Here is a 19,426-nt window from a genome sequence, read left to right on the forward strand (position 1 = left end):
CTCTTAACCAGATATTCATTTTCAAAATCTGCCTTTCCCTTCCAAGACTGCTGCCTCCTTCTACTGGCCACAGCCATGAACAAGGCCTTGCCCAGGGCACCATCATCCCGAGTGTCACTCCCAGGGATCCTTCTGGCCCCACTGATTACCTCAGAAGTGGATGGTCACCGTGCCCAGTTCGATATATCTCGGGAGGTTCTCTGTCATTTCCCAGATGCATGATCTGGGGATATGATAGACTCCATGTTGGTTCCCTGGGTTCACTCTTTTTGTAGCCCTAGCACCAAGCACAGTGTCTGATCCAGGAGGCACACCCTCCCCATCGCTAGCATTTCCATAGCTCTTTAAGTTATGCAAAGCACTTTACATAGCTAACTCATTTCATGCCCACCACTCCCTTGGTTGTTGGTCAGTCCAGTTGGCTTTCATACTCAGAAACATGCGAGCCACTATGGTAGAAAGAGCATAGGCAAGTCGTTTACCAGGATGCCCAAATATCTCCCTGGTTCCACTCTGTGACGGCAGCTAGTGTGAGGGGTTGATGGGCTTGGGGGGGCCCTATCACAATGTCATTCACAGAAGGTGCCTGATAAATGCCCCCAAGCCTCTGACTGAAGAGTTCCCCAGAGTAAGCAAAAGCAAAAGCAAGGCTCTCCCAAGAGAATACCAGTACCTCTGGCTCAGCAGAGAACCTCAGAAAGCCGCTCAGATGAGTCTCTCTGAGAGCCAGGCCAGTTCTGGTACCTGTACTTGAAGTTTTCCCATTTGGATTTCCTGCCAGAACCTGGATTCCCTGGGTGTGAGGCATCAGACGAGGACTCAAGCGTATGGACAAAAATACATCTTTCACACCAGATTTTTACTTGAAAATTAATCTGGTACAATTCTCAAAGGAGAACCTGCTCATTCATAACCAGGACCACTCATCTCTGGACCTTAGTTTCCCCCTCTGTAATATAAGTGGCTTGTCCCCTGAGGCCCCTCATTGGAAAATGAGCAGATTGGCCTCAGTAATCAGAGAGGGCCCTTCCAGATGTAACTCTGCTGGTTGGCCCTGGTTGACCATCCCAAAGGAGACAGATGTTTGCTCCTGCACTGAATTCTGCCTTCAGAAGCCAAATTCCCAGGGGCTCCTGAGTAAAGGGTTCTCCTGAGCAGAACGAATGCTAATGAGCTCTCTGCCTATCTTGGAGATGATATGGGAGACACACATCCTGAGCTCCTTCCTTTTGTGTGCCTGCAGAGAGAGAAAGCCAACTGCTGGCCATTGCCCCATCTTCCTTCCACCACATGTTCACCCACCCAGCCTGCCCCGTTCTGCCCCAGGATCCAACTGCTCCACACATTTTAGGACTCTGAGATACACAAAAATTAGAGAATGGTACCAGTGACCTGGGAGCTGGGGGTCAACTGCAGATCCACTGGGACAGTAAGAGGGCCCCAGAACAGTTAGCAGGGGCCTGTTAAGTAACAGTAACTTTCTCAGGGCCAATGTTCAGGGTTGCTCAAATGCATACCTGGGGACTTTCTCCAAACGCAGATTTTTGCACAGAACCAATAATGCTGAAAACTGATTTGGGCTCTCCAGAGTGTTTGTGTGTGCTGCTGAGCAGGCAGACCCCTAAACACCCCCCTCCCTCACCCTCAGCCATTTTGTGTGGGTGTGACTGGGGGCTTCTTTTGCTTCCTTTTTATTTCTTTTCTTTAATAGGGAAAGATCTGTGAAATAAGTTTGGAAATCATGCCAGAACAGAGGAAAGACTGAGACCTGTTTTTGAAGCTCATGGCTGCCCATGCCACACGTCCTTCCGTCTGTTTTCTGGGCTTCAGTTTCCTCATGAGCAAAGGGAAGGGGTCTTTACTCTGAAGCCCATGAGCCCATGAAAGGCAATGGGTGTGATGGGAGGCACTTGGGCCTGGCCCAGAAGTGAGGAGATCCCCTTTCATTGGCTCCCTGTGGGACCTTCCTCTCTCTGGGACAGTCAGGGTGCAGGGGATCAGGGTCCAGCAGACACACTCCTTGGCTCCAGTCTGAGGATGTGAGTTCAAAGTCCAATGTGATATTTGTTATCTGTGTACTTGATCAAGTGATATGGTGCATGTGAAATGCTGTGCAAGCCTTAATTTGCCACAGCAGTGTGAGCTCTGCTTCTGTCCAAAGGCCACTGAGACCCCTTTCACTTCAGGACCATAAGATTTTAGACCAACTGGGCTGGAATGAAAATGATACCAAGGGGAGGAATTGGGGGGGGGTGTTCTGTGCTAGCATATAGTAGGTGCTTAATAAATGCCTCTTGACATAATTAAACTGAAATACAGAAAGGGAGATTGAAGACAGATTGGAAGGGCCTTGAATGCCATGAATCTTGTTTGGCTGACAATGGGAGCCATAGAAGGTTTTTAATCAGTCCAGGACTTTCATGTGCTAAGCTGTCCTGGGCCATTAGTAAGCTTCCTCTGGGGCTTCTGCATCAGCCTCAGCAGAGGGTCAGATGTGGGATAAGATCCTGGGCTATAAATCAGGAGGGACTTAAGTCAAAGGCTGAATATATGTCACTCAGTGTCCTCATCTATGAAATGGGGAGATTAACACCTGCCATATGCAGGGCTGTTGTGAGCGTGAAGTGTGACAATAAATAAACAGTTTTATAAACCTTGAGCTGCCATAAAATGCTAACCACCCGCACCCCCATCACAACTATCACCGCCTCGGTGACTTCAGGGGAGTCCCTGCCCTGCCCTAGGTCTCTCTTTCTCCAGCGGCAAGATGGGCAGTTTGGGCAGATGGCACAAGTCCCCACTGGCTCTAAATCCATGCCTTGAGGGTGAGGACTTTTTTTTTCACTTTGTCTCTACCCCCAGCACCCAACACAACGCCTGGCTTAACCATGGCTCAGGAAGGGGGGAAGTTCCAACAAGTGGGAAACACAGCTGGCCTCTGGAGTCATCGGACCAGAGTTCGAGTCCTGCTCCTGATGCTTATAACCTCTTCGGCTTTGGACCAGTCACCACCCTCGTATTACAGCAGAGCTCGGAGGGCCCTTCTGCCTCTGGAGCTAACTGGAATTGTGGGGAGGGGGCTTCTTCCCCAAGTGAACACTGGTCACAACTTCAGTGGGCTCTGAATATGCCACTATGTGACCATACATTCAGAGCTAGAAGGGACCCTGGAGCCCAGGGATGTTAAGGAAGGTGACCAAGGATGCCCAGACAGGCAGGATTTGAACCCTTAGCCTATGAGAGTTGCCTGGGATGCGCCAATGGCCATTAAGTCACTATGTATCTTCAGCCCACCACGCTAGGCTGCTTTTTGGGCTAAACCCAAAGACCCCAGTCCATGTGGACACTCTGTCTCTGCCAGGGCTGGACAATAAGAATGGCAGAGGCTCCCAGCCTGGGAGGGGCAACAGCTCCCTTCCTGCCCATCCATTCACCTGCAGGCCAGGGATTCCTCAAAGAGACCTGCTGCTGAAGGGTTTCCACCCTGGGCAGGGGTGGGTACCAGGGACTGGGAATGCTGGAGGAAGCCACCTATGAGGTCTGGGTCCTGGAATGACGGGCATGCATGCCGGAGACTCTCTCCATCCTTTGTCTGCCCATCACTTGGCACAGTGCCGAGAACACAGTAGGCACTTAATAAATGCTGACTAGTCTGACGATAGACACTTCACAGAAAAAAAACATTAAAGCTCAGAAAAAGAGAGTGAGCAGCTGGCCTAATGTCACACAGGACTTGAGGATCTGATCTGGGACGGGACTCAGTGAAACTCTACACACCGTGTGCAAGGCCCTAGAAGGTAAAGCAAGGGCGTACTTAGCCTGAAGTTCGAGGACTTTAAAAACCACCACACTTTGGTAACCGCATTTCAGTACAATCGGCTTCCTTTTAATTGTGTATATTTTAATGCAAGGATTTAAAATGTCCCTGTGAGCAGGGTCCAGAGGGGGCAGGGACACAGACATGCCTGAGGACAGCCACTAGAGCCCGCCCCTGTCAGGGGACAAAGGAGGCCCCTAGAAGCATCTGGCATGTGCTGAGGCCACTCGCCAGGAGTGAATAGCAGAAGCAGAACACTGGCCTAGAACCTCCTACTCTAAACCCAATACCCACCTTCATTAAATGGATACTCTAGGCAAGCCCTCACTGAGGACAAGAAAGGGAAGGAAGGCACAGGGGGAACACCGCCCACTCCAGAGTGAGTGCGCCTGGGTTCGGATCCTACCCAAGCATGCATTTACTTCTGTGACTTTAGGTAGGCCTCAGTTTCCTTCTCTGCAAGACGAGGCGGTGGGACAAGATAGCCTTGGACACTCCTTCTGGTCCTTGTTCTAGGACCCTGTGTTGTTGCTGGGGGAATGAATGAACCAGCAGCGGTGGAAGAAATGATGAATGTCATGAGGAAGGAGATGTGTGGCCAGAACCGATGCAGGGCAAAGCCAGCTGTGCCAAGAAACCAGTCTTTATGATGACAAAGCCAATGTCCAGGGAAAGAGCAGCCCAAGTCAGGACTGGATATTGCCAAATCGCCCCAAGAGGCCATTGCCCCACCCCTTTGGAGAGGGGGAGGTCCACAAGGCCTGCAAATCCCACAGGGGTTTGGAATTTTTCAATGTATGGCTCAGTAATGAATTTTTTTTTGATAGTTAGGGGTGAGGGGAAGGGTCGCAGAAAAATAACTGCCATATAATTCTAAGGTTCTAAGCCTGGAGGGGAGTCCAATGTGCACCGAGGGAGGTACTGAAGCTGGCAGATTGGAGAAGGCCTCATGAAGGAAGGTCCTGATGGAAGAGAAAGAGGAGAGAATGCAGACAAAAGCCAGGAGGCAGGAGAAGACAGGAGAACAGAGCAGCTTTAATAGTAGTAATCATAGCCAGCAATGATTAAGCATGTGAAAGTCTGCAAAACACTTTCCATGTTATTTCATCTGATCTGATCATCCCCATTTTACAGAAGAGGAGACTGAGCCTGAGGTTCACACACTTTGGAAGTATCTCAGGCAGGATCTGAAGCAGGACAGGACTTCCCGACTTTCAGTTCAGCACCTGGTAGCCCAACGTCCTGCGAGCTTCCCTGCCCCTTCACCTGCCCAGAGGCCCGAGAGGGAGACCTTGCAGGGCTTAGCAGCTCCAACAGGACAGTGGCTTGCTGACCCTAGGATCTGGCTGTCTCCCATCCAAGGGCAGGGATTTCCCACTCCCTCCATCCCCACGGGTGGCGACCCATCATAGTAGCCGCCTGTCTCTTGGGACCATTTCCCCTAAGGCGGATGAACCTCAAGCTTGGCCAGCACAGACTTCACGGACCCGGGAGGATTTTGTCAGTGGCCACTCCTTCCATGTGGCACAGACTGCAGCGGAGAGCAGGGAGCTGGGCAGGGGAAGGGTGCTGGAGTGAGAGGCAGAGGGCCTGGGGATGCCCTCAGGCTCTGCTCCTTTGGCATCCCAGTCCACAAAAATGCAGTGAAAGGCAAGCATGGGGCGGGGGTGGGAGGAAATTCAAATCCTTGGCACAAGCAGGTATTTTATAAATGCCTCTTGAATTGAATGGAGCTGAAATAGGGGAAAGGAGGTTAGAGACAGATTGTGGAGAGCCTTGAACGCCATGATTTTTGTTTGGTTGGTAACAGGAGCCATTTCTTGGAGCAAGAAAGAGATGTGATCAGCCAGGCACATTCGATTCAATTTAACAAGTGTTTACTGAGCTGCGCTAGTCCATCAAGACAATCCTTCGGCAGTAGTGTTCAAATGTGCAGTATCTGAGGTACTCAGTGAAGAGGCAGTGTGGGTCAGTGGAGAGAACGCTGGGCTTGGCATCAGGAGGAACCCAAGGTCCATCCAGCATCAGCTCCTCACTAGCCTGGGTGACCCTGGTCAGGCTCTCACACTCAGCCTCAGTTCTTCATCTGTGAAATGGGGACAAGGCCACAGCCATATGTATCATGCATATTGGGAGGATCAATGAGATAAGCTATGCAAAACATTCTGCACAAGCTCTGAAGTGTCAGAGAGAGAGGTCAGCTTAGCACAGCCATCATGCTGGGCAAGGCTTCCCCCTCTGGGCTTCAGTTCCCTCATCTGTGAAATGAGGGCGTGGCCTACTTGGCCTCTGCCGTACCTTTGAGGTCTGGATCTAGGATTCTAGGGGGGCCGCTAGGGGTCACCATGGCGGATGGGGCACCTGGCCTAGAGTCAGGAAGACTCATATTCTTGAGTTCAAATCCAGCCTCAGACACCTACTAGCTGCGTGACCCTGTCCTCAAGTGCCCCTGCGCTCCAGACAGTGGCATGTAGAATGAAATTAGGCCTGACTGGCCAGCAGGACCGAGGGGGCATCATCAAGTCTCCACCTTATGTTGACAATTACATAATTTAAGGAACATTTATTAAGCACCCACTGGGAGCAGTCCTATGCTCAGTGCTGGGGAAGTAAGGTTTAGAACAGCCACAGACATTGACCACCCAGAACTCACAGGCCTTGAGGAAGTCAGGGCACAAACCCATTCCACCAAACTCAACCCAGTTCAGCTCCTGGCTCATGCTGGCTGCCTTAGGGCAGCTGGGGGAGGCAAACCGAAGTGCCCCAGAAGAATCTCTAACAGGAATCAGCGAAATCAGGCAACTAACCAAGTCATTAAGAAGCACCAAAGCAAGGTGCCTCAATGGCCAGTCCCCTCATGTTACAGATGAGGAAACTGAGGCTCAGAGGGGTGAGGTCATACCAGCAGAGGCATCAGAGGCAGCATGTGAACTCAAGGCCTCTGTCTTCCGAGCCAGGGACCTTTCTATGGATGGCACCACCCTGCCTCTGATTCAGGAGTGCATTGGACCTGATGGCTGCCCAGCTCTCCTCCGGCTCCAAGAGGCCATGAGAACACTTTCCAGGGTTCTGAGGCTGGATAAAAGGTCATGAGCATGGGACAGAAAGGTCAGTAGGCCAGTGAGGAGCATTTGATTAGGAGTCAGGGAGAAAATGGGCTCAAAGTGGAAGATTTAAACTGACAATTACATGAAATTTGCTTCATGTCCCAGTTTTTCAGATGCTTGCACTCAGGGAATAATCCTTCTTTTCTTTTCTTTTTTGAACAGCTCTGGAATGTTAGAGTTGGGAGGGAGCTTAGAACAGGGGATGTGAGAACTTGGAGGGGTGTGAGAAGCTGAGACCATCCATGCTCAAACTCCCACATGTCATGGCCTACAACAAACCCTTCTCTGCCCCACTAGCTGTTGGTATAAACTTATCTGGGTACATGCCGATTCCCCTGACAGAAGGCAAGCCCTGTGAGGGCAGGGACAGTTTCTTCTTTATCTTTCTACCCTCTGTGCCTAGTTTCTGTCTTTTTTTGCCCCTGCCTTGGGTTTATGATTTCATTGATGCAGGGGATTTCTGCTGGAGAACTCCTACAATGGGGATAAGACACATCTTTCATTTATGATCCAAGAGAGTCGCCTGGGGCCCTTCGAGGTTAAGGGACTAGATCAGGGTCACACAGCCAGCAATGTCAGAAGCCAGACTTGAACCCAAGACCAATTCTCTACCCATTCTGCCATGTTCTCTGTCTCTTGGCACATAGGAGGCCCTTAATTTTGCTTGGTTAATTGAAGGGTCAGAGTAGGTGGGGACCAGAGAGCTCATCCAGCTGAACTGTGGTATAGCAGGCCAGAGATAGGAATTTCCAGTCAGGAGACCTGAGTTCAGATCCTGGTGCTATTATTTACCCGTGTGACTTTGGGTGAGTCACTTAATCTCTTTGGCTTTCAAATCTCTTAATGAAGACCTTGGCCCAACTGGTCTATATAACTATGGAAGCCGCCAGGCTTGGCATGTTCTTCCTCCTTCCTTCCTCCCATGAGACTCAGCTCAGCTCCCGTCTCCCTCCTGCTGGTTTTCTGTCCTGACAGCTGCAAGATGCGATCCGGTCCTGCTGCATGGGTACAGTGCTTCCAGTGTTTTCACCTGTTTAGGATGTGAGCTCCTTTGGGGCAGGGGCTGTCTCAGTCTTCCCTGGCCTGCCCAGTCCTTAGCACAATGCCACAAACAGATGCTTAATAAGTTCTCATTTTTTAAATGATTTTCTCTGTATAGGGCAGCACCTTCCACCCTTAGAGAGTCTGGGACTTTCCAGGGCCACACAGGGCCCAGAGCCACCTGGAGCTTGACCTGGCTGCTCCAAGACCCTCATTTTACGGAAGAGAGAACTGGGAGAAGTGATTGGGAGAACAGTGAAGTCACTGGCCCAGCAGGTTCCCTGGGGAGTCAGGGGCAGAACCCAGACTGCCTCTTCTGTCTACATCTGGCATCCCCTCCATCCTGTGTGGCAACAGAGGGAGGGAAGAGGAAGGCTGGGGCCACAGCCCCCGGCTGCTAAACACCTGTCCTCAGCCTCAACCTCATTCATCGTACTTCCCCCCAGCCTATGCTTGGGGGGGGGGTGCGTTAAGGAGTCCGATAAATGTCGGGGCTGAGCTTCCAAATTCTCTCCTTTTCTTCCTTCCTGTTCCCTATGCTAAACATCTATGTATGGGCATCATAGGCATAGCGCAGAGCAGCAAAGCCGGGCTGTTTTCTAGAGAAAAGCAGAAGCTATTTCCTACAGCGCAGTTATCTGGAGATACTGTTTGCTCAGGTCTGGGTTTGCTACGGGAGACGACTTATTTGCAATCTGTGGAAATGTGACGGAGCCAGCCAAAGGGATGGATTGCAGAGCTTTCACAGACGAGGAGAAAAGGCTGGGGGGGGGGGCTGGCTTTCCAGCCCTTTCCCCCCACAGCCACCATGTCTGTCCTTCCTCCATTCGTCGAAAGATCTCCAAAGTCACTCAAATCCGGGTTCGTCACGAGAAGATTTGGATAAATTGTTGGAGGGAAGAAAGCTGAGACAGGAGAACAATAGGCAGAGAGAAGGATGACAATGGTGTCAATGAAAACCAAACCAGAAGCAGCAGAATTCCGAGGAAGAGCGGCGATCAGCCGAGGCTGTGGAGACCAGAGACCCCCTCGGTGGAGAGTCGCAGCCTTCGGGTGTGGGCTGGCGAGGGGAGGGCAGTTGGCTTAAAGCTTTATCTTGGCATCAGCCAGGGCTCAGTGGGGGAGGGGGAGGGGATATCAGCAAGTAAGTGTCAGTAAAACTTTAAAAAGTGCATGGAAATCCATTGGAATCACTCTCTTGTCTTAACCCCTCCCATTCCTGCTTGGTTTTCTCTGGATTAGTTATGTGGGGACCATAATGGCCATCCTAGAGGACGAATCTGAGCTGAATTTGGAGAGCTGGCCGTGGGGACCTAAGTCTTTGGTCACACTCAGTCTTGACCACCATCTGTGACATCCACTTGTGTCAGAGGCCCTGGAGTGCCTGCAGCCTCCTCATCTTACACAGTCCTAGAGAGGGCAAGGCACTGGCCCAAGGTCACACAGCATGCTGCCCCAGGCCCTCTGCCTCTCACTCCAGGACCCTTTCGCAGCTCTCAGCTCTCCCACTGTGTGCAGTTTGTGCCAGGTGGAGGGAGTGACCGATAACGAAATCCTCCTGGGGCCGTGAAGTCTGTGCTGGCCAAGTGTGTGGTTCATCAGCCTTAGGGGAAATGGTCCCAAGAGATAAACTGCTACTACGATGGGCTGCCACCCGTGGGGATGCAGGGAGTGGGAAAACCCTGCCATGGGATGGGGGAGGGCCGGGTCCTAGGGTTAGCTGTGTGACTTTGAGCAAGTTGCTGCACTCTTGGAGCCTCGGTTTCTTCATCTGTATAATGGAGCTGGTGAGCTCTGCACAGCCTTGCTCTAGAGGCTGCTGGGCAGGTGGGATGGGCAGAGAAGGGGCGGGAAAGCTCCTAGCTCCTAGCTCTGACATTCCGTCAAATGGAGCAATATCTGCAAAATCACTTTGCAAATCTTATAGCACCATACAAATGCCCACTAATCTTCAAGTTCTGCGCCAGACACTTTACTAGCTGTGTGACCCTGGACAAGTCACTTACACTCTGTCTACTGTGAAATAGCACCTCCTTCCTACCCCCACCCTGGGGTTGCTGTGAAGATCAAACACACTACTATCTCAGCAGCAGCAGCAGTAGCATTATTCGGCAGTTTTCCAGGGAAGCCAATGCCGGCTCCTGCCATCCACCGGCTCACGAGAGCTGGAAAGAACCTTAATGAGCCGATTTTCCCACTAGATGCTTTTCTAAATTAGGAGACCTCACCTGAGGTCACACCACTCTGATGACTGAGCCTGCATCAGTAATTGTGCCCAAGGCAGGGGGGCCCACTCAGCAAGCTGGGGGGGGGGAAAGCATTCCCAAACCTGATGGAAATCAGACAACTCTTCCTTAAAAAAGAAAAAAGAAAAAGAAAAAACAAAACGCTATCCCAACTGCCTCCAAAGCATTTACCACTTAAAAACCTTTTAGTGAGACACATTTTGAATTATGCCCACATGATTTTAAATTACCCTTTCTAATTCCCTGACCACCCCACCCCCAACAGACAAGCAAACAGGAAAAAAAAAAAGGTTTCTGCCTCTCTCTTTCTCCGGTTTTGTACATTTCCTTCAGAATGTTGAGCATCCCGCTTAGTGGGGATCACGTCCTCTGGCCCACACCAGCTTCTCCCTTGTGCCTCTGTTTTACTGTTGGGGCCCCAGACTAATCTGAGGTACCTTCACCTGCCCAGCCTTTGCCTCTCTAAAAACACGTCCAACAAATCAAAGGGCCCACCAGAAATAATAATGTCGACGATGGCAGCAGTCTTCCTGTAGCGTCTGCGGCTTACAAAGCGCTTTCTATATGTTAAAGTCATTTGACAAGAAAGTTACATAAAAGTATCGGCGTTCCCATGTGGAAAGGCTTTGAGCCAGTGGGGCTGAGAGTCATAAATTATCATTACCCTTGGTGCGTCCTGATTTCCCTGGCATATAGTCTATTACACAAATAATGCTGAACGCACGGCTTGTCCTCCGCTATAGACTGCATCCTATTTTTTTAAATAAGGCATTCACACTCCATTCCTCTTTAGAATGAATTGTGGGTGCATTTAGTCTGCTTAGATACATTAAAGCACATACTTGTGAGTGTGCACATGGAGATATTAGGGAGATGCATAAACAGAGGGAGCCCGAGAAAGATTCTTTGCATGTGTGTATCAAATCCCAAGCCACGTTAATGGGAGTTTGGGACAAACTCAGAGCAGGCCATGTAGGCTGGTGGGTTTTTTGTATTCCAGTTGATCAAAAACTCATTGGTCAAGGGCCCCTTTTGGGCTTTAAGTAGACTGCTAGAACCCAGAATAGAGGGGCTTCTCTGGGGGTATTCTGGGGGGGGCAACCAGCATAAAACTGGGATAAAAGAGGTAAGGGGGTGGGTAGAGATAACGGACACTTTGGAGAAGCTGAGTTTGACATCGCTGATTTAAAGACAATCAATCTTATTTTTCATAGCAAAAAGCAAAAATAAAAAAAAACCCAGGTGAGAAGTAATTATTTGAATGCAACATTTTAATCTTTAATATCTTGTAGGGAAAAAATATCTCTAAGTATAAACATTTCCCCACAAATGTGTTGCATGAAAAGCAAAATAGGACCAGGGAAAGTCCTGGAGAAGCCCCAGCTCTCACGCAAAAACGGCACCATCAGCTGTCACCAAGGCCATGTGATGGCTTTGGCACCCAAGTTGGAGGCCGGCCTCTGGCTACTTGCACAGTGCCATTCCAGCCCCTTTCCAAAAAAGAAAAAGAGATGGAATTGAACATTTAGGCCACCAAAATGTGCTTGATCGGCTGCTGTGCCTACAAAGGCAGACTGTGTTCCCATCCAAACAACTGGGCCGGCTGGCCTCCGAGGGGGCCCCTTCCCCGTCCACACACTTAAGATACTCTTTGGGAGAAGAAAGGAGAAAGGAGTATCCCAGCCAATACATTTTGCTGTCTACATTCATCAACACCCTTTAAACACGCCAAGGAATTAGGTGGAGAGGAAAAGGCCTGCCTGTTTGGAATTTCCAGGGCCAGCACAGATCTCTACAAAATGCTGGAATTAGCTGGGGTGTTGCTGAAATTCCAGAGGCCCACATCAGCACTCCTGCACCAACAAGGACAAGGCCCCCATGGGACCCCTTGGTAAAGGAACTTTCAGATGCTGCTCGGGGGCAAAGGGACGTGCTGCATTTTTGACTTTGGACCGAATGCCAGTCCTGCGATGTGCTCATCCGGGGGCTTTCATTGTTCCTGCTTCCACCTTTGATTGATGGCGGGCTTCCAGTAACCAGGTTCTCTGGGTTCAGCCCGAGGAAAGTCTCATAACCTACCCTGAGCCCAATAAGCAAGTGCATCACTCTCCTTCGGGACCAAAGAACAGAAGCAAAAGTTACATTTTTTTCCCCCTTTTTAAACAGTTTTATAAAATGGCCTGAGAAGCTGTGCAGTAAGCTGGAAAGGACTCAGGATGGGGAGCAGAGACACCTGGGTTCCAGGCCCAACCACATGCTAACCTTGGCTCCCTAAGCACTCCAGCCCTCTTGGTCTCAATTTCCTTCTTTGTAAAATGAAAGAAATGGATGAGATTCTCTCTCAAGCTCCTTCCAGCAAAATGTGCCTTGTTCTTGTTATAACATCCATCCTAGGTCTACTATTTTATCTCTGAGATTCTCTTTTCTAAAGTCCCTCTCAGACAGGACATTCCATGTTTGAAAGTTCCCTCTCTGATCTGAAATCTCATTTTGTAAGGCCCATCCATGCCAATATCCTCTGTTCTAAGACTCCCTCCCAACCCTGACATTTTACAATGCTATGGTTTTTAGAAATTACTTCAGTGTAACTGAGCTTTGTCATGTTGATAAAAATCAAAATAAAGTGATGTTTTTTTCTAACAGGCTCTGATAATGAACTCCGAGACTGGATCTGGCCTCTTCTAAACAACTTGACAATTTCCACATTGATCAAATTAACTACCTCTCACCCCATTCTCAGAGTCAGAGGCCAGAGTAGGGGGGGGACAGCATACCTTCCCTTCACATTTCTGCTTGGCTTGAACCCAAGAGAAAGTGCCTATCTCTAATGCTCTAATTAGTAGGTTCACTCTCCTGGTGCCCACCTCCTGGCTGCCCCAACTGCAGGGGATTTGGGCCAAGTCTACAGAGAGTGGAGCCCAGGCTTTTGCTGCTGACATGGTGCTCATAATATACCGGGCATCATTTCAGCCAGAGGGTGGTGCTTTCAGACCCTATTGGGGACATCTCCAGTGATTTGGGGACTGCCATCTGCTTGATAGAAGGTAGAAAGAGAGTCCTGGGACAGCCAGTGTATTCTGGGGGGGCACAGAGTCAATTACTCACTGAGAAACAGAAATGCTTCCCTAGCTAAATGGATGGAATCTCCTTGAAGAAGGAACAAGGATGAAGACTCTTTTCTGGCTCCCAGAAGCAGGGTGGAAAATGTCACATTGTCATCGGAACAAGTCAGGGACAATCTGAGGGTAAAGCTGAAATCTCACCCTTTAAAGCTCTCCACCCAGAGTTTGAAAGAACCAACCCAGACACGATAATTGCCTAGGATTTTGTTTTCAGAATTTTCACTTGGATGATCTGGGTCTGCTGAACTGATTAATTTTCTTTGCTTATTCTTAATGATCACTTCCTATTTCTGAAATCAGGAACCTGAAATCATTCGAATAGATTAAAAGAAATTGGGCTTTCTGGTGGCTTGTGCAGAGAATCTCTGCTTTCCTCAACCGGAATACAGGCTGTGCCACCAAAAATGCCCTTCCACAGTGCTCCTCAGCAGAACCGGGGGGGGGGGGGGGGAGCACGCCTCTGCCTACCCAGGGAGAGCACAGAAGTCGGCACTGTCCACACTAGGCTAGGGTTTCTGGCAATGGCACATCAAGTTCAGAATGCAGTAAATCATTTCTTCAAGTGAGGAGGCCAGCTATATCCCGTGGACATTAGAGGAAATTTTAAAACTGGCATTCTTTTAACATCTACCCTCTAGGCAAAGCACTGTAGACCCTAAACAATTTCAATTCCATTACAAGCCCATGGATGTAACCTGTAAATGACTTGGTGAAGATTCAGACAATTGTGGTTGGTCAAGTACATTTCTAAAAACTTGTATGGTCACGTGTACCTCCTTCCAGAAACATGCCTGACCTTCAGATGTTGGCACATCCATGGCTTCAGACAAACTGGATGTTTATGTGTGTTTGCTACTCACATGTGCTTGCCCAGGTGGTAGATTTATGCCTGGAAGGGACTTTAAAGGTCCTTGGGTGCAAACACCCCTGTCGTTTTACACATGAGGGAACCAAAGCCTAAGGAAGGAAGGCACCTTGACCAAGGTCATATAGGATGCAAATGGGCAGACTGGAATCTGAACTTGGGTCCTCCAGCTCCAAATGGAGCTCCTTTACCACAGGACCACATTGCACACCACCAGCAAGCATATGGAATGGCCAGTCGACCCACATCCCAAAGCTGCCATTCCATCCAGGTCCTGGGAAATTCTCAGCAACATGAAAGAAACCCAGAGAACCACGGCTGCCCTCTGACAAACCCATCAGTCAGGCCAGCAAACTGATGCTGAATCATCCATCGCTGTGGGAATAGACACCAGGCGATTAATGTATGGCCAATAAACAGTCTCTCTCCTACATGGAGCATTTCCTCAGAATCGGCTCTGGGAGAGGACTTTCCAAGTGGTGTGTGGCTGCTGCATTCGAAGCCCATTTGCAGGGAGTCGGGCGTCATGAAGCACAATTTATAACGCATGGACCATCCTCCATAGCCCTCCCTCCAAGACTGCTGTTCTATATAATAGCTTGTTGTTACCATCTTTTTAAAAACCTGATCCATCACACAATGGCCCAAAGCCCGCTCTTCAAAATCCCTTCCACAAGGAACCTCTCCTGTTTTCTGCTGCCATTCCTTTGGCTTCCTCGCTCCCACACCACTTTTCAAAGTTTCTGCCCAGGGGGCAGATGACCAGTTTATTGGATGAGCTAGGCCTTGGGATGCTTCCTCACCACATTTCTCTGGGTTTCTTTTATTTTGTGTACTGCCAGCCGTGCAGAAGGCTGCTAAGGGTCAGACTAAGCAGCAGCATTGCCCCTTGGGCCCCCGCAGACCCCTCCTAACAAGGCTCACACCCCTATTCATCTCTTCAAGCTGCCTGTGCCCAATGCGGCCCATTCACTTCAGCCTACTTTTTGTTCCTCCTCCTCCTCGTCTGGTTTAATTTCATAATTGTTTACAACTTAACAAGCTGGGGCTTGGAGCAATTAAGAAGGGTCCTTAGAAATGGGCAGAGAGTGGAGCCCCCTCTGTTGGCTGAGGAGGAGTCCAGCCAAGTGTCGGCAGAAGGCATTCAGCCCACCGAAATCCCATTTGGCAGAGGCTGAGCCTAAGGCTCCAGGGCTGGGGCTCCCCTTTTCTGACCTTCTCAGCTCCGGGGCACTAGTGCAGGGCAGGGTCAATGAGGAAGCAGCTTCAGTAGCCACAGGATATGGGGGCCCCTTAACCCCACTCACAAGAGGGGCTGCCACAGGACAGGGTTCCTATCATGACTACCAGGGTCAGAATGGAGAGAAAATCTGTTCTATTTGTCTGAATGATTAAAGCTTACTTGGGATTCACGAGCCTAAGAGCCAGTCCTCAAGATGCATGAATTCTAGAAATCTTCTGGGAGAAGGGAAAAGTTTTCCAGATCACTAGAAGCCAACTATGAGACCCCGAAGTGCCCTGGGCATTAATGTGTAGTCCCTAAAGAGGATAAGGGAGAAGCAGCTGCTGAGGGGCATCCCCACCCCCAAGCACACATACACACATACACACACACACCACACCACACCACACCACACCACACACACACACACACACACACACACACACAGGACCACTGGCTCAGCCCAGAGGAAATAAGGTGGGAGGAGTGAGAGGTCTTAAGAACTCTGGAAAAAGAAAAGTAACTTTGCTGGCAAAGTACAGGAGTCCTCTCTGACCTGGCCAACCAGGGGCCTGAACAGTCAGGCACAGATTTAGAAAAATGGAAAAGGAACCGGGACTCTTAGCCTCTGCTCCCTCCCTTACACACCGCATGCACACACTGAACACTGCACACACGCACACTCATTCATTCCGAGAAGTCAGCCTACCTTGAGACCCCCATCCACTGGCACGCCCCCAGCACCAGGAGCATCAGGCAGGGCAGGGGAAGAGGCACAAGTCTGGAGCGGAGAGGGGATGGATGCAGGCGCTTTGGGGACGGGGGAGGAGGGAGGGAGGAAGGACAGGAGGGAGGGGGTGGCAGGAGATAAAGGGGAAGGAGGAGGGAGGAGGAGGGAGGAGGGGGAAGAAAGGGGAGGAGAAGGGGGAAGAAGGGGGAGGAAAAAGGGGGGAGGGAGAGAGGAAGATGGGAAGGAGGGGGAGGAGGGAGGACGGAGGAGGAGGAGGAGAAGGAGGAGGAAGAGGAGGAGGAGGGCTGTCGTCTGGTTCCCCTGCAGCTGCCTTTTTGCGGAAAAGGTCAGAGGTAGCCAGCCCGTGGGATAGCGGACTGACTTCCCTTTAGGAACCTGCTCTCGCTCGGTCTCTCTGCTTCTGTGTGCGTGTGTGTGTGTGTGTGCGTGTGCGCGCGTGTCTCCCTTGTCCCTCCTTCTCTGTGTATTTCTTCCATTCTCTCACCCCCTCAGTCTCTCTCTCTCCATCTCCTGCTCCCCCGCACACTCTGCCCCCTCAGGCCCCCACCCTGATCCCCCCCGACTCGGTTCAGACTCGCAATCTCCCCCACCCCCCACCGCACGCCGGGAGCTCTGGGCCACTCCAAAGGAGAGGTAGAACCCCAGAGGGGATGCCTTCCCGACTCGGCCGCCTGCCCTCCAGCCTTGCGGTCGGGGAGATCCCAGCTCCCCAACCGCGCCCCCCTTCCGCGGCAGTGCGGCTGACCCGGGCAGGGGGGGGGGCGCCAGGACCCAGAGATCGGACCTCCTCCAGACTGGGGGTGGGGGGAAATGAGGGAGAAGGGGGAAGGGGAAAGGGAGGGAGGGAGGAGGAGGAGGAGGAAGGGAGAAGGGGGAGGGGAAGAAGGGAGGTGGAAGGAGGGAGGTGGGGGGGGGGAAAGAGGGGGGGGAAAAAAAGGAAAAAAAAAAAGCCAGCCAAGCAGGCAAGCAGGCAGGCAGGCAGGCAGACGGGCGGGCGGGCAGACAGACAGACAGACGGTCAGACAGTCAGAAAACCCACGGGCCAGGCAGACAGAGCCGTGGGGGAGGGGAAGGGGGAGGATCCCGGAGGCCAGCGGGGAGGAGGTGGCCTGGCGGGCTGGGTCCCCCCGGGGCTCACTCACCTCCTGGGGACCCGCGGTTGGCCGGGAGCCTGCGCCCAAGCCGCCTCAGATTGGGGCGAGAAACCACGCTCCCTTTCCCCGTTCCCCAACCCCTCCCACCCCCCCCCCCCACCTGGGGGGGGGGCGAAGCTGGCCTCCCCCCCCCCCCCATTTATTCCTCTCTCCATTCTCCTTTTCAAGTCTGGGCCGGGCTGATAGAGATGAAGATCCTAGAATTCTCCCCCTATCCCGTGTCTGGGAGGGTCACCTCGACCACAGAGGGGCCTGAAAGAACCCCATTTTCCCCCTCCAGTCTAGACTTCTTTCTGGGCTCCCTGTACCTTTCCTGGGCTATTGGAAAGAGTGTAGCATTGAGAATCCTGGAGCTGAATTCGAATCCCAGCTGTTTCATTATCTTGACCTCTGAACCCTGGGCAAGTCCTGCTCCCTGGCCCTCAGTTTCCCCACGAGCAAACCTAGGGGTTTGCACTAGATGACTTTAATAATCCCCTCCAACTTTAAATCTATAATGCTGTGATTCAGCTTCCCTAAGACTGTCCAGGAATGAGGTGCCTGGAGGTGGGGAACACAGAAACCAGCCCTAATAACCACAGCCTCCCCTGAGATTCTGGGGGTTCAGGAAAAGGGCACTTCTCAGTCTTTCTTTGGGATACCCCTCTCTGTGACCACTTTGAGGAAACAAAGCTATTGGGGTTTGGGAGGGGGGGCTTTCCACACTCTGTGATTTAGTGAAGGGAGAACAGTGAGCAAAGCTTCCCTCCTGACTCCAGCCCCTCAGTGACCAGCAAAGTTGGACCCCAAAGCTGAGGGGGAAGAAGCTGACACCTGGAAGCCCCCTCCCCCTTGGATGCCTGACAAGCTTCTTTCCCATGCATATGGGGTTGGCACAGACCTTATCCGTTCCTGAGTCCGGACCCTCTCGTTTTGTACATGAGGAAACTGAGGCCCAGAGAGTAGGACTGGTCAGGGTCACATACACCATGACCATCCTGACAGAGGGGTCTGTTCCAGTAGAGAGTCTGCCTTGCTGCCTCTACCCAGCCAGGGCTCAGGAGTCAATATTCTGGGCCCTTGTCCAGCTCTTAAGTATTTCCAGCCAATTTGAGTTTTCATTCAACAAATATTTACTGAGTGCATCCTATGCATGAAGGCTGCTCTCCTTTCCCAGGGTGCTGAGAAGCTAAGGAGGGGGAGGGGTACTGCAGGCTTTCCTAGGCAGGTTCTCCTGACCCCCTTCCCTCACCACCATCACTTCCTGGGACACCAGCAGTGGGGAACAAGGCTGACTTCAAGGGGCTGTGCCAGCTGTGGGGGCACAAACACACATACACATCCAGAGGGACGCAGTCACCGAATACCTTGTCTTCAAGAAAAGTGTCTTGTTGGACACTGAGGGGAAGGCAGAGGGGAGCACCTCAGTGCAGGACTTTTGGCCCAGAGTATCTCTAAGGCTCCTCGAAGCTCTGACATTCCTTCTTCTAAGGCCCCTCCCAGACCTGACATTCTATGTTCTAAGTCCCCTCCAAGTTCTGACAATCCCCTGTTCTAAGGCCCCTCCCAGTCCTGACATTCTATATTCTAAGTCCCCTCCAAGTTCTGACAATCCCCTGTTCTAAGGCCCCTCCCAGTCCTGACATTCTATGTTCTAAGTCCCCTCCAAGTTCTGACAGTCCCCTGTTCTAAGGCCCCTCCCAGACCTGACATTCCCTGTTCTAGTTCACAGTTTTCCTCCAGACCTCCCACCCCGCCCCACTTTTATGACAGGTGTTGAAGAGGTATCCTCACCAGCTACCTCCCACCTATTGTGACACTGGGACTCAGTTTCCTGCTGTGTAAAATGAAAGGACTGAGGGAGATGGTGCCTTGGGCTCTCTTCCAGCTCCGGGTAAAGGCCCCATCCAGTGGCCTCTGAAGCCTTTGACACCTTGGCCTTCCTCTCCGTTCCGGTGACTCTGCCCTCTTTGTTTGCCTCCTACCTCCCTGGTTGGTCCTCCTCGGTCTGGGCTGCTGCTTCCAGGACTCCATCCTGGGCCTTCTCCTCCTCCACTCCTCAGCTGTCTCACTTGGGGATACTCCATGGGCATCACCATGCCGGTGACACCTATGCCCATTT

At 51.3% G+C, this 19,426-nt stretch overlaps 1 protein-coding gene across 1 annotated transcript in view; it reads right to left on the bottom strand.

Moving 5' to 3' along the window:
• The window catches only part of MPPED1 (metallophosphoesterase domain containing 1), a 99,434-nt gene extending 82,777 nt beyond the window's left edge, over window positions 1-16,657 (bottom strand). Inside the window, exon 1 of the mRNA XM_069102834.1 lies at window positions 16,130-16,657. The gene's annotated coding sequence lies outside the window, so the exon portion shown is untranslated. The remainder of the gene's footprint in view (window positions 1-16,129) is intronic.
• Between the last annotated feature and the right edge of the window lie 2,769 nt (window positions 16,658-19,426).

This window comes from Petaurus breviceps, unplaced genomic scaffold (assembly GCF_028583685.1).
Source record: "Petaurus breviceps papuanus isolate PSGF00001 unplaced genomic scaffold, PetGlider_PUasm1.0 558, whole genome shotgun sequence".
Classification (NCBI taxonomy): Eukaryota; Metazoa; Chordata; class Mammalia; order Diprotodontia; family Petauridae; genus Petaurus; species Petaurus breviceps.